Source organism: Magnolia sinica, chromosome 3 (assembly GCF_029962835.1).
Source record: "Magnolia sinica isolate HGM2019 chromosome 3, MsV1, whole genome shotgun sequence".
Taxonomy (NCBI): domain Eukaryota; kingdom Viridiplantae; phylum Streptophyta; class Magnoliopsida; order Magnoliales; family Magnoliaceae; genus Magnolia; species Magnolia sinica.
This window is the reverse complement of record NC_080575.1, coordinates 71,821,767-71,839,229: the sequence shown is the minus strand read 5'-3', so window position 1 is coordinate 71,839,229 and position 17,463 is coordinate 71,821,767. Positions and strand designations below refer to the sequence as shown.

Here is a 17,463-nt window from a genome sequence, read left to right as displayed (position 1 = left end):
TGCCTGCACATCAAAACAAAAGGAATTAAAAGGCTTGTTTAGCATTTTAAAATTTTATAAATAAATAAATAAAAAAGAACAATTTCAAATGGTCCAGAAGATCTGTGAGTCACCTTTGGTGTCCATTTTGTCAAACTTTTCTGGATTTGTCCACAGAAGTCCAGCATATCTCTTCTTGTTAATTAAAAGGTATGGATAATAAACCTTCTCAAACTCTAGTTTGATGGGCTTCACAATGCACAGATAAGAAACTCTTCTACAGTCAATTAAACAAAGATAAACCATGAGAAGTGGATTTATTTAAAAAATTCACTAAATTGCATCCTCTAATTTTTAATGGCGCTTCCAATCCATTGATTGCTGAGGATTGGCTAAAAGGAATCAAGAAGATGTTAGAAGCTATGAACTGCCCTGATAGTCAGAAGGTCAAACTTATGACGTTTATCCTTCAAGGTGAAGTTGGTGTGTGGTGGAGAGTAGCTAAGCGGATGGTTCCAGTTGGACATGTTTAGACTTGGAATGAATTCCAGGATAAATTTTACGAGAAGCATTATCTGAAAGCATACTTGATGTAGAGTGGGTTGCGAACAGTTTCATGGCCAAGATGGATCAGAAAAGGCTCGGTCGACGTTAGAAGTGATCCAGACCGTCGGACCTTAAATCGGGCGTATCTCGCAATCCGGAATGAGTTACCTGACATAAAATATATGATTTTGGGGTAAAACGAGCTACTTTAGCCATTGGAGGCATGGGAGGTACCATGCCCCATGTCATTGTTGCACATGTGACATGTATGCACTAGATCCATAAGCCAATGATAATTTGATTGGCTTATGCATCTGAACAGTGAACTGTTCGGCACAAGGACAAAAAAAAAGAGTAATTAAAGGAAAGAGACATATAAGACTTATGGGCACATGCATGGACTATAGATTCAACATAATCTGACTTCCTCAAAAAAACCTTCTAGGAGTCTCAACATAACGCATATTTGGTTTACTGCGAATGGAACGAATATTAGTCTGCAACAAATTGCAGATGTGGTTTAACACAAATAAGCCTCTGATCTTGAAACAAATTATCGACTGATGAAGAAATTATTCTAGCATTGACCTCAGTGAAAGGATGGTGAGGATTTGGATTGTAACATGCAAGAACAACCATAGCTGCTTCCCTGTATGCCAACCTCAGCTTTAACTCCTCCGAAATTTCAGTACTATCTTCTTGACCAATTTCAAACGTACCCTTTTGCTGCGAGTGGGTAGATTGAGAACATGTGTACACAGTTGAATTAGTGAAACACTATAATTATCCATGTACGTGGGAAAAAAACAAAACAAAACACCTACCCTCTTCAAGGCTTCCAACAGTTCTTCTCATCCAATGTAGTCTAAATCCTTTCTAGCAGTTAAAATTCCAGGTTCATTCCTACCAATCAGTTGCAAGATGGTTTTAAAAAAATCTCCTAATGGGAAAATAGAAACAATTCATTAGGAAGTAATTAAAATATATTTTTCAGCTTTGCGCCAGTGAAATCTACAATAAGATCTGCAGTTTCTAGTAGAAGGATCTCCATTTCCTCCTCTGACCGGAAATAATACAAAGCAGATGAACCATAGGAGAAGGTAGCTTTTATGATAAGGTCTAATAACTAAGGGACCAAAAATGAGAACAGAAGAACCAGCATCATTTGAACTAGGTTCCTCTACTAGAACATGTTATGACCAATCTACAGAAAAGCCCACATGTTATAAATAAGCATACGTAAAATGACAAAGAAGTACGAAGGCTTATCAACATCTGTCACTGCCAGAAGTTTTGAGCATGCCAAACTACATGGTTCAGTGGTTCAAATTGTTGATGTGATGCACTCAAAAAAAAAAAAAAAAAAAAAAAAAAAAAAAGAAGCCAAGATTGCCAGATCCTAGTCATTGATATTTGGCCAGTTTTCTATTGAGTTCAAACTATCACTATTTTTTCTTCCTTAAATGTGTACTTCTTAGCTGGGTATTGAAGGGTTGGAATATTTCAATCTTGAGGAACTTTGGTGTGTGGGTCATCAACAGTGAAACCCATCATATTAGTGGTTTGGATAACTGAACCATGAGCCACACTAGCACAAACTCAAGGCATGAAGATCATATAAGAACTGAGGCTCAAAGCAGGCTAGACTACTACTTCCCTATTTTCCACCATCTCTATTACCATGGTGATTCATCTAGCCCACATGGGGGATGCAAGAGCACAAAATCTAAGCTCGTTGGCCATCATACCTACAACAAGGATAAAAGAAAATCAATCTGACAATTTATGCTTTGAAACAAGATGGAACTATCCAATCAAATAACAAGAGAAAAAGCTGCCTTTCAAAAGATAATAAATAAATAATCAAATGATAAGAGACAAATATCAGAACTAGCGAAAACCTTCTCATATATTTTCTAAAATTTGTAAAATTCAGAAAAGTTAATCAGGTCATGGCTTCTGTTTGTGAGCTCCTAAGTCAACTGACTGTCATGTTAAAATGTATAGTTGCATTCCTTCCATTTGCACCAGTTGCCATTAACTGACGACTTTGTGCAATTAGTTAAGTATATCTTGTATTTTTTACTTATTGAAGTACCAAATTCATGGAAAAATAATCAACAAATGTAAATATCAAAAAAGAAACAAATAAAATCATCTCAAAAACCTAGTTTTGCCTCTTGAAAATTGATACATATCACTCACTCTCAAATTACATTCATTTGCTATATCCATCCATATATATATGGATATATGGATGGATGTGTGTATGTGTGCCTAAATGAGAAGAAGCAAGAGCATGTCCACAAGCTATAAATCACCCTCGCTTTGTATGCAAACACATGATTTTTTTTCAATGGTGTAAGCAAACACATGATTAGAACATTTAAAGCTACAAAATTTGAGAAACCGTAAATGAGAAGCGCAAATCCCTGGATCTATCCCATACACAATTCCTAACGTAGTGAATGATTTTTTTTCTCTTCATAATGAATAGGAGAAATGATTCACATAGTCCCCTCCTTCCCACCAACCTGTCATGTTTGGTAACATCCCACTTATGAAAAGATGGACCCCACCAAATATCACCTACTGTAAAAATCAGGTTGACCTATTTACTTAGGTAGGCAACACCTGTTGGTGGACCCTGCTGATTTTTGGATGTTCTACACAAGTGACAGATTGACAAGAAAAATAAGATTTTTGTGATCACATATAATAAGAGTAATCATGGGCAAAAAGGTTTTCTGGATGGTAAAATAGAAAATGTTTAAACTAAAGAAAACCCACAATCAACACATAGAGTATTAAACAACTCTCGTCCCACAATCGTTTCACTCCTCTGCAATATGTAGCTTGAGATTGCTTGTATTTTTAACATAAAAAAAGAAAACCCAAATCAGGAATTTTCTCACATGTACTGAAATTCCAAGAAACACCTAACTTCATCAATCAGATCAAAATATCCACAACCAGAAATAAAATAAAAACATAAAGATATATATATATATATGGAGAGAGAGATAGAGAGAGAGAGAGAGAGATAGAGAGAGAGAAGCTCATTGTTAGCTTAGTTGTAAAGTTTGGTTTATTGTGAAACAAAACCAATTGCAACCCCACTGGAAGGGCTCAAAAGCTAAGGATGATAGATAGCTACTGATGGATGCAAGCCCACTCTCTCCCTCGATTTCCCCACTCTCACCTCTCCGTCTCTCTCTCTTGAAGCAAAAAAGAAGAAGGAAAAAAATCTTTTTTATATTTTTTCAATCCATCTTCCATTTTCTTCTTAACAAGAAAATTCATATTTACTAATATTCTCATTTTTCTATTTTTCAAAAGAATGAGTTCAGACTCCAAAAGCGTCGGCTCCAGCACTCGTACTTTCAGCCCAAACCCTAACCAAGGACTCCAAAATTACAAAGTACTCATAAACATTCATTGCAAGCATTTTCTGTCTATGTGCATGACAACCATACTGTTGAGATCAATCCTCTTATTTTCATTTACAGAAACTAGTGGATGACAAATTATGTGTAACATACAGAGATGGTTCAGCCACTTGTGCAATTAGGGAAGGTTCAAAAGGACATACATATTTGAAAGTTGGTCAAATCATAAACAGATGTATTATGGAAGGAGACATTGTTTTAATTAATAGGCTACCTAGTACTCATAAAAATTCTTTGCAAGCATTTTCTGTCTATGTGCATGACGACCATACTGTTAAGATCAATCCTCTTATCGTCATTTACAGAAACTAGTGGATGACAAATTATGTGTAACATACAGAGCTGGTTCAGCCACTTATGCAATTAGGGAAAGTTCGAAAGGGCCGGATTTCCACATCAAGCATCAGTTGCATACATATGATACAGAAGGACAAAAGTATCACCTTCAACATGACTATCAAACAAGTTTCCTCACCAAAAATTCAAATCACAAACCATCATGGCATGTGTCCAATTTTTGTGAAAGCATAAATTAAATGATTGATACACATTGTGCACAAGATGACCAACGTTGCATACAAAGGTCATTTTCTCAGCTTAATCCAGGGATGCTAGAGACAACTGAGAAAGATCTCCAAGGAACCTCATGAGCCTCCCCACACCTCATATTGCATATGGTCATGGTTCAAATGTAAAATGGTAACACAAAAATAAAAAATTAACATCACTATCATACATGGAATTTGACAAAAATGAACTAGGCTCACGTATCATACTTTCAAGGAAAATGTGTACCTCCCTTGTTATGTCAATAGCATGAGAAGGACCTGAAGTCAAGGATTCGTGTACCTGATCAGAGTTCAGAGAAGTTATTAAGAATAGAAACATGACCAAATGACAATAAGCCAACTTATAAAAATTAATGGTTAAGATTTTCCTCCAGTTGATCAGAAGGAGATTCTCCAATGTGACTTATAGAGTTGTGGCCCACCTGGATGGAAGGCAAATCTCCTAATTAGATCTCAAGCAATTAAAATACTAATGTAGATATCTATCAAACTGACCTTTAGCCTAAAATTCTTATTCAAAAAAATAAAAAATAAAAAATTGGATGACTTAAAGTAAAATGTGAACCAAAGATACATTTAGGCAAAAACCCCAATATAAGCCTCTAAGAGAATTGGTACCTAAATAGTACAAACGACACAAGAATGTCAAAATTATTTAATTTTCAATCTTTTTTGGCCAACATTTATTTATTTTTTCCAAATTATGAGGGATTTCAATTTTTCCATAAATGGTTGCTTCACTACCATGTGGGAAAGATGCACTAGTATGTCCACATATATAAAGGACACAAACCAGGACATCAAATTTTTTATTTTATCCACTTGGAAATAAATACATGATAACATCTGTTGGCAGGCAAAAGGAAAACATTACAAGAGAAACAGTCTGCATTTGCCTCAAAGCCATTTTGGGAGAGGAAAAACATAATATGTGATTGTAAGTTCTTGTATTTCCATGACAAGATCATCATTTCTTTGATTTTCATTTTCTTCCTAGGATTTTTATTACTAACCATTTTCTTGAGTCCTGTGATTACCATATTGTGGCATACCTAGGAGTAAAACAACCTGATTTTTCAGGCCATAAGTTTTAAACAATGTGGCCCACCTACTAAAAATCTCCTAACCATATTAGCAATGTGAAGATCCCCATTGTGACATGTCCCAACCAAATGTGGTACCTTGTTACATGCTCAAAAGGGACATCTATGAGGCGGAGAAGAATTGATCCTCGTGCAATTGGGAGAAACAGAAATGCAAGGCAATACAATCCAATTGATCCCAAGTGAAACCCTGTAAGTTTCAACATTCAAAGACTGCATAAAGTCATATTTCATTGAAACCTGCATTCTTTTCTTCATCTTCTTCTTCTTCTTCTTCTTCTTCTTTTCTTTTTTTTGTTTTTTTTTTTTTTATTACAGTCATTCTGTAATATTCCTTCCCTTCCAAGGAAAAAATGGTAATTGCATTTCAAAGTCCAAGTTCCTTCTCTGTTAGTGATTAACATGGAACTTCACTGTCAGGCATGACGTTTGCCAGGCTGGCTTATCCAAGCCATTAATACCACGGCCCCATCAAAGATGGACCATGCCCCCAAAATCTTCTAAATTGGAGGATGCTAGCCTTCCAGTAATCTTTGGCCCTTTGCCCTTAAATGTGGTATTTTAGCACACTTACCCATGTATTTGTATGCAAATAAAAACAAATGATTTAGCGTTGTCTGACCGAGAAGATTTTTTGGGCATAGTCCATTGATGATGAGAGACACTGGTTCAATGGCATGGATCACCAAACCATGGGCCACACATGTACAAAATCCACACACAATAGTTCCATGTTAGTCACATTTCAAAATCAAACAAAGAGAGAGCAAGGTATTATTTATCACACGCCATGAAACAAAAGGATATAAAAAAGTTGTTCTTTTGTCCTTTCTCCATCAAATGCATGTGGAGATGTATACATGCGGGTTCCTTACAATAAAATATGTTCATCAAAACCACAATGCAGATAGAATAAATGAATGAAAAAGAAGATCTATGGAATGCAGATGAGAACAGAACAAAGTAGGTCAATGTGACAGTAGATTTGAAACTAAAATGAATGTTCCTGATCTCAGATCAACAGTTGCATTGCCCTTCCTTCCCTTGAAAATAACATCCATCAGCTTGTGCAGAAAGTGACCAAAAGGCCCTCTATATGCAAAACCATAGAGCTGCAAATTAAGATAGGATAGACAGTAGAGTTAAACAATACTAGACATCTTATAGACATAGGTTCCATTATACATAATATATGTGCATTGGCAATTACAAAACATTCAATGCAGAGTAATTATATGATTAATGACCCAAGTCTTTGCACAGTATACATGGGATCTCAATTCTAACAGGTGGGCCACATGGTTCGGTAATCCAAGGCCCAGCCATTCATGTGTTGTGTCCCACTGTTAATGGAACATGCCCTAAGAATCTCCCAGATTGAACCAATCTTGCAATTTTTCTTTAAATTGAATGTAGAGTGCTGTGTATTTCTCTTCTTAACTAACTGTCAACCTCGAATTGGAAAAGCTAAGATTGTCCTATTGAGTATAGTTGGGAGCATAGACCAATAGTCTAGATTACCAAACCATGAGCCCCACTTGTCGGAATTGAAAACCTATAGAAATTCTACAAATCATACAGTTCCTCATCAACAAAATGCTTAAAGAAAGCTCTTTTTGGAAAAAAAAAATTATGAAAGAAAAATAGCATTCAAATTCATTTCAGCTGTCCTCATCTTCAAGGATCGCAACACAAACAGTAGATTATCTCTAGCAACAAAAGGTTACAATTTGAAATTCACAAGTGAATCCACATCATCATGTTTAAGCACGCAGTCGGGGAGCATATTTGATTCTAAAAAAGCACTTAAGTGCATACACTCAACTTATTTAATTGTCCCTTCAGCCAAGATGGAGTAATAAGAAAGATGGCCTCCGTTTTCATTAACACAAACATAACCCAAACGGATGAAGTGAGATAAAAAGTCCAACAAAAACATGAAGAAAAGAAAATGAAAATGAAAGCCATTTTCAGCACCTCTTCTCTACCAACATAAAAAAGAACAATAATAATAATAATAATAATAATAATAATAATAATAATAATAAATAAATAAATAAAAGGAAGAAAAGAAACTTTTTTTTTAGCAAAGGAAGATATCCTTCTATCTGTAACCACTTAGTGTATGAATGTATATGAAATGCAACCCACCTTTACCACTAATATTGTTAGAAATTTGAACTTGAGGAGACACAAACCTTGCATGAATCATGGATCCTGCTATCATTAAAATTCGAATCAAGTCTATTTCAAAACCAGATTTGGAAACCCTAATTACCTAATTTGGGGATGCGAATCCAAAATTTTGTGATTTGGGGATTCCGAATTGAAACCCCAAATCCAGTTACCAGATCTGGAGATGATGCAAGTGAGGAAGAGAGAGAGAGAGAGAGAGAGAGAGAGAGAGAGAGATCAGACCATCATTGGAAGGAGGGCGACACACGGCCTCCGGGCTAGGGGTGTCTGGGACCGGGACGGCGAGAGAGAGAGAGAGGGGGGGCAGTGGGAGGGCGGCGAGAGAGGGCAGACTATAGGGGTGAGAGAGAGAGAGAGAGAGAGAGAGAGAGAGAGGGCAGAGGGAGGGCGGGACCATGAGAAATGGGGGGAGATTGGGCGCGGCTCTATTTTGAGCGCGAGCCCAATTTTGGGCAGGACCATGGACGGTGCTCTGTGGGCCCTACCATGATGTATGTGTTTCATCCATTCTGTTCATCCATTTTTAAAGATCATTTTAGAGCTTTATGCCAAGACTTAGAGGGATATAAGTCTCAGATGGTCCACACCGCATGAGAACAATAGCGATTGGATATCTGCCATTAAAATCCTCCTCAGGTCCACTATACTGTTTATTTGACATCCAATCTGTTGATTTGGTCATACAGGATTAGATGAAGGGAAAAAACAAAAATCAGCTTGATCCAGAGCTTTTATGGCTACCAAAAAGTTTTTAATGGTTGACACTATTCAACATTGTTTCCTGTAATGTGGTCCACTTGAGATTTGGATATATCTCATTTTTGGTCTCACAGTGTAAAATTATTTGCAAAAATATATGGATGGCATGGATGAAACACATACATCATGGTGGGGGCCACAGAGCACCGACCACCGGCCATTGGCTTGGTCAGGGAAGTAGCCAATCCCTTCCCAAGCGTACTCAGTAAATCCTGTGGGGCCACCATAATTTATTCATTTTATCCACTCCATTCATCTATTTTAACATATAATTTTATTATATAAGCTCAAAAATGAAGCTTATAAAAATCTAAAGTGAACCACATCATAAGAAATAGTGTAAACTGAACGTCTACCATTGAAAAATTTTGGGAGGCCACTGAAGTTTTGGATTAAGTTGATATTTTAGTTTTCCCTTCATCCATGTATTTGTGATCTATTGATCAGGTTGGATGAAAAATAAAAATTACTGTAGGCCATAAGAAGATTTCAACGGTGGAAATTATTATTCCCACTGTTTCCAGTGGTATGGTCCACTTGAGCTTTGGATATGCTTTAATTTTGGGCTCAACCACTAAAATGATCTGGAAAAATGGATTGACAGTGTGGATAAACCAAATAGATTCACTATGTCATTGCTAACTGGATACGGCAGAGTAAGATGCAATGTGCGTTGAAACCCTTATGGGGATCACAAAAGTTTCGGATCAATATGAAATTTGTTTTTCCTATTCATCCAAGTATTTGGACCACACCGCATGAAATGGTGTTGATTGAATATCCAACATTAAAAACTTCTTGTGATTGAGCCAAAGTATGAGGGAGATTCAAAGTTCGAGTGGACCCAATCATCCGTATACAAAACTCAAGTGGGCCATACCATCTATAACTATGTGAAGATATCCTAAAAAATATAAAAGCACTAGGTGAATGGGCTGGATTTGTGAATCACATTTAGGTGGGCCCAATATATGATTATGAATGTTACCCCTCTCCACTATATTATGTGGTGTGGCCCACCTAAGTTATGGATTGAGTTTGAGTTTATTTTTAAGCTCTTAGCGCACCTGAGTCATGGATTGACTTTCTTCATATCGCTTAACGCTTTTCTCGGATTGTTTTAAGATATTAATCAAAAAATGGGACGGGTCCAAGGCTCACGTGGACTACAGAGTGGAGATTTACAGTGTGGAAACATTATTCCCACGGTTTCCTATGGTATGATCAACTTGAGCTTTAGATATACCTCAATTTTGGGCTGAACCACTAAAATGATTTGAAAACATGGATGGACGGAGTGGATAAGACAAATACATTCACGGTGGGCCCAACTAAGTTTATGATATCATTTTAGAGAATTATCCAACAAAATGAATAATATCCCAAAATTAAATGGACCACACCACAAATACCAGTAGGGGATGATTATTTTCACCATTAAAAATTTTGTAGGGCCCACCATAACATTTTTTTCCCATCCAATCTGTTCATAACCCCGATTCAAACAAAAAAATGACTCAAAGTGGTTTTGGATTTTGGACCGGTTCTTTTGTTGTAAGCCCAATGAAATCCAATGGGCTAACCCAATCTATTACCAATCCTGGGAATCCATACCTAGCGAAGGAGACATCGTCCTCATAGATGGCTGAGGATAAAGCACATGAATAACATGAGGTTCTCTCACAAGCAATTACCTCTTGTAAGCAATGCTAAAAATGGAGTCCAGTGATTTTATATAACATAAGAAAATTGTAGTTTCAGTGGCCATGTGTCAATCTAAAGAAGAATACAACTCTCTTCATATTTACCTTTTCAACAGGTCGGATTTCAAATAAACATTACGATGGACCTTAAGATAGTTTCAACGGTGGGAATCACTCTCGCCGTTGTTTTCTGTGGTGGGGTCCGCTACAGATTTTTATCTACCTCATTCTTTGGCTTATGACTTAAAATGATATCTCAAAATGGATGGACGGTGTGGATATAACAAATACATCATAGTGGGGCCCACAAAACTTGGTGTCATCACCGTATGGCGTCCAAGAGGGAAACGGATTGGCTATGCCCTTGACATCATACCCGTGGCTGGTGGTTGATGCTCTATGGGTCCCACCATGATGTATGTGTTTCATCCATGCCGTCCATCCATTTTTAAATATCATATTAGGGCTTGATACTAAAAATGAGAGGGATATAAATCTCAGGTGGACCACACCACATGAAAACAATAGTGATTGGATATCCACCATTAAAATCCTCCTAAGGCCCATTGTACTTTTTATTTGACTTCCAATCTATTGATTAGGTCATACAGGCCCAGATGAAGGGAAAAAAATCAGATTGATCCAAAACTTTATATGGCCCCAAAAAGGTTTTTAATGGTCGACGCTCATTCAACACTGTTTCCTATAATGTGGTCCACTTGAGATAGGGATATATCTCATTTTTTGCAACATACCATAAAATGATATGGAAAAATAGATGGACGGTAGGGATGAAACACATATATCATGGTGGGGCCCACAAAGCACAGACCACCAGCCCTTGGCGCCGGTGTCAGCGCGAGTAGCCAATCCATTTCCCTCTCTCACGCGACTCTCTCTCTCTCTCTCTCTCTCTCTCTCTCTCTCCCTCTCTCTGTTGCTCCCTGTCCCTCTCGCCCTCTCTGCCTCTCTATCGCTCCCTCCCTCTGCCTCTCCTTCTCCATCTCCGGCCCTCTCCCTCTCCCTCTCCCTCTCCCTCACCCTTTCCCTCTCCGCTCGCTCTCCCTATCTCTCTATCTCTCTCTCAAAACCCTAGTCCTCTCTCTCTCTCTCTCTCTCTCTCTCTCTCTCTCTCTCTCTCTCTCTCTGTCTCCTCGGCCCTCTGCTGCAACAATAGGTATCTCTCTCTCCGCTTGATCTACCGCACATCAAGAAGCATTCTGCTGCAACATCAAGTATCTCTCTCTCTCTCTCTCCCCCCTTATCTATTCATATCAATTTGGGCATTTTTTAAAACATTTTTTAATCCTTCAAGTAACATTGTGCAATGATTTGTGTATTAGGAATTTTTGAGTTTCGAATCCCTAATTAGGGATTTGTAGTGTCGATTCCCTAATTGTGGATTAGTGTAGAGGTGTTGTGTCTGATGGTTGGGTCTTAAGGTTCAGGCTCTTATGAGCAGGCTTGGGTAAGATGTATTGATAGCAGATCGTCTCAGCGAATTTCCATAGCTAGGCTACTGACAAAAGACTTCATCCAGCTGGAAGGATGTCCATCATCTTAGCAGTGGTAGCCCTATTCCAAGCCTTAGCATCAACGGTTGATGTGCTGGCTTAGACAGGGATGGCTGGCATCGAATAAGGCATCAGGCCTCATCTATGTGATGTGGTTTTCATAGTGCTTTTGGATGTGGTGGTTTTTGTAATGTTTCGGCTCGGTTGTAACTTGTAAATGAAGGTATCCAGCAAAAAAAAAAAAACCCGCTGTGAGGTAAGTAACTCTGTTGATTGTTGACAGATTTATAAGAAAGTGGAATATTCTTGGTAGGAGACTATTCATAAATGAAAAGAAAAATTGGTACATATGGAGGTCCACGGATTCTACATCCCACAAGCATAAGATACATGGGTTGTTTTTAAAAGCAATCAACTGTACCAGGTTTGAACATCTATTTGTTAGATTGGAAACTTTTGTTGATGAGATTAGTTAGATACAAGTCAATATCTGCTTTGCGATTTTGGGTTATTTTGGACATATCTGTGATGCATAAACCATTTCCATCTGGTGTGTGTTTTTTTTTTTTTTTAAAATTATTTTATCTTTTTCCCTTTTTAATCTTATGCAATCATGTCATTTGTTTGTTGAATGCCATGAGTAAGAAAATGCCCTTCTATCACAGGATTACAAAATTCGAGGAGCTCGTGGCATTGGGAAGTAGGTTGCTCGTTGGGTTTCACCAAGAGCTAGGTGAGTTCCATTCGTCTTATGGTTTTTCTCTTGCTACATATTCTAGTTTTAAGTGTCATCACTCATTGACTATACATATGACAGTCATATTTGGCAATCTAGAGACTGTCCAAATCTTGGGTGGTTGGCCCTATTGTTAATGGAGTTGTCCCTAAATATCACACTAATTATTTGATCTTAAACATCTGACTTGCCTATTGATGGTTACCAATGATTTCTATCCACCCATTCGATGGACACCATTTCAGTGGTTAGGATGTTCAATCAGCATAGTTTTGTTGGACTAAACCATGTTAGATTATTTAGGTCACTGTTGAAGAGCTGATGAGTGGTCACACATGCTAAGGTCGCATGATATGAACCAAGTATGCGCTTACAAATAGCCCAAGTATGAACCAAGTAAAAATGACATTTGATCTTAAACTCTGTTGAAGAGCTGCTGAGTGGTCACAAATGATATGAACCAAGTATTCGCTTACAGATAGATTATTTAGGTGGGAAGTTGTACATTTGAGGTTAATCTTTCTCAAGGGCTGGCAGTTGAACTTTTGAATGATCACTGAATACATCTATTGCTTGGAATACCTTTATTGTCTTTGATAGTTCCAAGGTTGCCTCACCATATTGGACCCTATAAGGTAAACGAGCTAGAGTTTTGTATCATCAAGAGGAGAAATTTGTGAGGTTAGTTTGTTTGAATATGTACACATACTACTTTTACTCAAGTACTCCAATATCCAGAGATTCCAGTTCTATATTCCTTCCAATTATTCTTTTTTGAGAGGTAATTCCTTCCATATTAGAATGCTTTTCATATATTTTAATGCACTAGATATAAGCTCTTAAAATTAAAGAAATAATTGTGATTCAATAAGTATAAGTATTTCAAACATCAAAATACTTTGGATTACTTACCTTTTATTCCTACTTGACTTTGAGGAAAAATTGAGGAAATGTTGTTTTTTTTTTTTTTTTTTTGGTAAAATGTTGTTTTTACTGCATGTACTTTCCAAGTATTTGTCACCTGCAACTAATTTGTTACTATTATGAAATCTCATGCTCAACAACTTAATTGCTTGAGAAGATGTCCTTGTATTCTTTCTATTAAGACTCGTTAATGTTATATTAATGACTCAAATTGCATAAAATGGCAACTTGTGTTGTTTCCTAGGATGTTCTTATGGAATCTCTAAGAGTCAAGGACCCTTTCTGCCTGGAGCTATCAATTTCAAACTTCCAATATAGCCTTGTTAGTAAAATGATGGATGATAATAGGTCCTTTCATGTTTGTAGGTGGAGGATAGTTGATACTTGCCCCTGTTTTGGATACATTTGAGTGGTAGTTTTATCTGTATATGTATAGCAATCATATCCCTGATCCAGACTGCTTTTTCTTCCAATTCATGTTGATTGAGACTGACATTGACATTAAAAAAAAAAGTAGTTTGCTGTCTTAAAAACTGGACCAAACAACAAACAGGGGATGTAAGTGATCACAACCAATTCAAACTGCTTTTGACCGTCGCAATCTTTGTAATCTTACATATAATTCAATTTATAAACAGCCAGTTAAAACTGGTTAAACAGCCAGTTAATAACTGTTTAGCCAACTGTTAATAACGTTACTGGTAAAAACTGGTTTGAATGGGTTTATGTCTTGCCATTTTTGACATATTCTATATGATTAGGAACCTTCAAGTATCATCTTGATTTATTGGTTTGCAACAGGTAAAGATTTGGGAAGACAGGAAGGCATTGCCACATGTGCACTAGGACCCTCTAATTCCTGCTTTTTCTTTGGCCCATCTGGGACTTAATTCACCTTTCTTAGTACATCTTTGTTACATATTTTGACTTAGAAGTTATTGTATCAAATGACAAAACTTCTATTACAAATTTACAATTATATGCCACATGTGCAATTTGAAAGTAATTTCTAAGCTTTTATACCAACTTCGACTGAATTAACAGAATTTTCATTCAAGGCCAATAGTCTGTACAGATGGGGATATTTTGCATTAATGATGATGATACAGATCATTCATCTGGTGGATCCCAATGTTAATGTTCAACAGATCAGAAATCTACTCTGTTGAACAATCACAGCTATCTGATCGATGGACTTCCTTGAGTTGCATATGTATATCTCTAGTTGCTGCATATTTCATCTACAATTTGATCTTTACAAATGTTTCTGCATCATAAATATTGGGAATGTAATTACAATTTGATCATTGCCGGTCTACAATTTGATCTTTCCTATTAACTAAATTATGTATTTCAAGGTTATTTTCTCCATCAACGCAAGGCAGAGATGACAGATTTCCTGAGAAAGGTCAGTTTTTTTTTTTCATACAAAACTAAAGAGCAATGATGTACAAATGCATTTATGTAGAATGTTTCTTGTTGCTTGCTTTCTGCAGGTTCATATGTATGTAGATTCTCAGGAAAAGGTTATAGCTCAGTATCAGGTAACACCATTTTAATCCAGGTTTTTGTTTTTATTTTTTGTTTTTGTTTTTTTTTTTTTTTTTTTTGGTTTTGTTTTGTTTTGTTTTGTTTTTTTTTTTTTTTTGCCAAACACAGAAAAAAAGGAACCCATCATGCGGTCAAATCTTTATTTTCTACTGCCCTTTCTTAATACAGAAATTGTCAAATTCTTGTCCGCAGTAATTGAATTCAAAGACAGCTGTTGGTCTATAATTGATTTGTGAATTACCTGTAAGAAACTCTGAGTATTGGCTAATAATCCCTACCTTATGTAAGAACTTTGAAGTTGTTAGAATTTATTCTTTCATCATTTAAATTCAGAAGCATTGATTAACTTAATTGATGGAGGTTGAAGATTTTAAAAATAAAGTTAATATATGGTTGAAAGCACAATTGACTATGCCATTTCTGTTATAATAGTTATTGATGTAACATTGGTCACCGTGGCACATTTGTGCATTATTTAAGTTTCACCTGTCACATAAGATGTTCTATTTGGCACTTTTCAAACTTGTATTGCATAGCCAGTCCACTGAAATATCCTTTTCATTTTTATCGTTTTAAAACTTTCTCCAAGGAGATAAAGAGGGCATTTGTGGATCTATAATGAAAGGGTGGCAATGGATTCCAACAGGAAACCAATTCCAAGTATTTGCATGGGCCCAAACACAAGAATTTGCATCTCCCTATGGTTTTCATTTCCATAGTGGATATTTTCCAGACACCCAAACCACTTTTTATGAATTGAAGTGGTTAGGATTTTGCTGTCTATTGGTGAATCTTTATGATTTTTAGATGATGCCATGGTTGATTCTGGCTTGGGCATATTCTTCTGGAATGAAAATTGACATGTTTGATCTATTTTGTCTTTGCAGACACTAGCATCTCAATCTCAGTGACTCAACTTGTTGCAGGAGTTGTTTGCCGATATAGCTTTAGAGGTTGATGTTTGAGCTAGAGGTAAGGAGCCAATGCATTCTCTGCTTTTCTTTCTCTCTTGAGTGTGTATGCTTAGTAGTTCTGTTTTGGCCAAAAGTTGTTGGCTGGGGCTCATCTTCAATTGGAGATTTCCTTAGTGTTTCTCTTCAACAGCAGTTGGCTATTCATTAGTTATTAATTTGGCTGAATTTGATGCTTTCTCTTTCACTACTAGTTGACTGGACGCAAGTGAGCTTTGTAATATTACAAGTTGTAAGTAAGGAAATCCAAGGAAATACCCAAGAAATACCCAAGCTAATTTTTTTTTAAAAAAATGCACCTCTTAGTTGAATTTGTGCATCTATATCTGTACATGATATACTCCTATTTGATGTTTTTTTTTTTGGAAAGATTCCTTTTGAATGTTTATCTATACTTTCAAAGAACAAAAATTATATTTAGTAGTTCTCAATGAATGTGGGTATTGGTACTTTCAGGTAGGTGTTGCAGAACTTAAAGTTGCAGTTGAAAGGAGTGGGGGGATGGTTGTGCTGGCGGAAAGCTTTGGCCATTCTGTTTTTAAGGATTCTCTCAAATGCATTTTTTAGTCCACTGACTACGACTTTGGTCTATCATTTAAGTAAGGCATTGTCTCATAATGAATTCATATTCCTAATTGTAACTTAGCATTTGTTGTTATCTGGTATCCATACTAGTTTTATTTTTTCTGATTCTGTAAGGAATCACATCTTGCTGTGTGATATAGTTTCTCCAAATGCATCCTAACATAAGCCTGGCATTGCTAGTATTTAGCTATGAATGCTTGTTTTTCCTTTTACTACATTTCTAATTAATGTTGTTCTGACTTCTTGCATGCATGTGCTGATTGGTACAGGCTTCAGATGAATTTGTTAAGAGGCGTGAAGAGATGTGCCCAAGTGTGTGTTGAGAAGGTCTTTATGTCTTTCGAATCCACTGTTCGTAAGAGGGCAAGCGAAATGGTATGGTCTTTATTCAATCGTAACATGCCTCTGGCAATTGAATTAAGTGCAATAAGAATTGTTGACGGATCAAAAAGCGAATTACTGTCTCAATCGAAGCATTTGGAGGTCCTCCATATGCTAAATTCACTGAAACTTCTTTTCCCTTTTCTCTCAAAGAAAGTCACTATTAAATTGTTGCCGGATTTATATAAGCTCTTGGGTTGCCATTTCTGTAAGTGCTATAGTTTATATCCCTGTCTGTTGTCAAATTTGTGGTGCCAAAATCACTGTTATATCGAATGTTTATTTTACATAAGTAGGTCTGTTCTTCGACTAGTCCTAGGCCTTCTTCGACTAGTCCTAGAGTTGCTTCGACCAGTCTAAGAAATTCCTCGATTAGTCGTGAGTTTGTTAGGCTTCGACTAGTCCGGGAATCTGTTCGACCAGTCGAAGGAACAGTGTCGACTGCATCTTCGACCAGTCGAAAATCTTCGACTCAAAATCCAGCGATGTTTTTCAGG

General features: G+C 36.7%; 1 long non-coding RNA gene across 1 annotated transcript; it reads left to right on the top strand.

The window, feature by feature from the left end:
- Positions 1–14,718: 14,718 nt before the first annotated feature.
- Positions 14,719–17,166, top strand: LOC131240012 (uncharacterized). The gene is made up of 3 exons (XR_009168558.1): positions 14,719–14,926; positions 16,044–16,599; positions 16,855–17,166. It is a non-coding gene; the product is annotated as an uncharacterized LOC131240012 (long non-coding RNA).
- Positions 17,167–17,463: the final 297 nt, after the last annotated feature.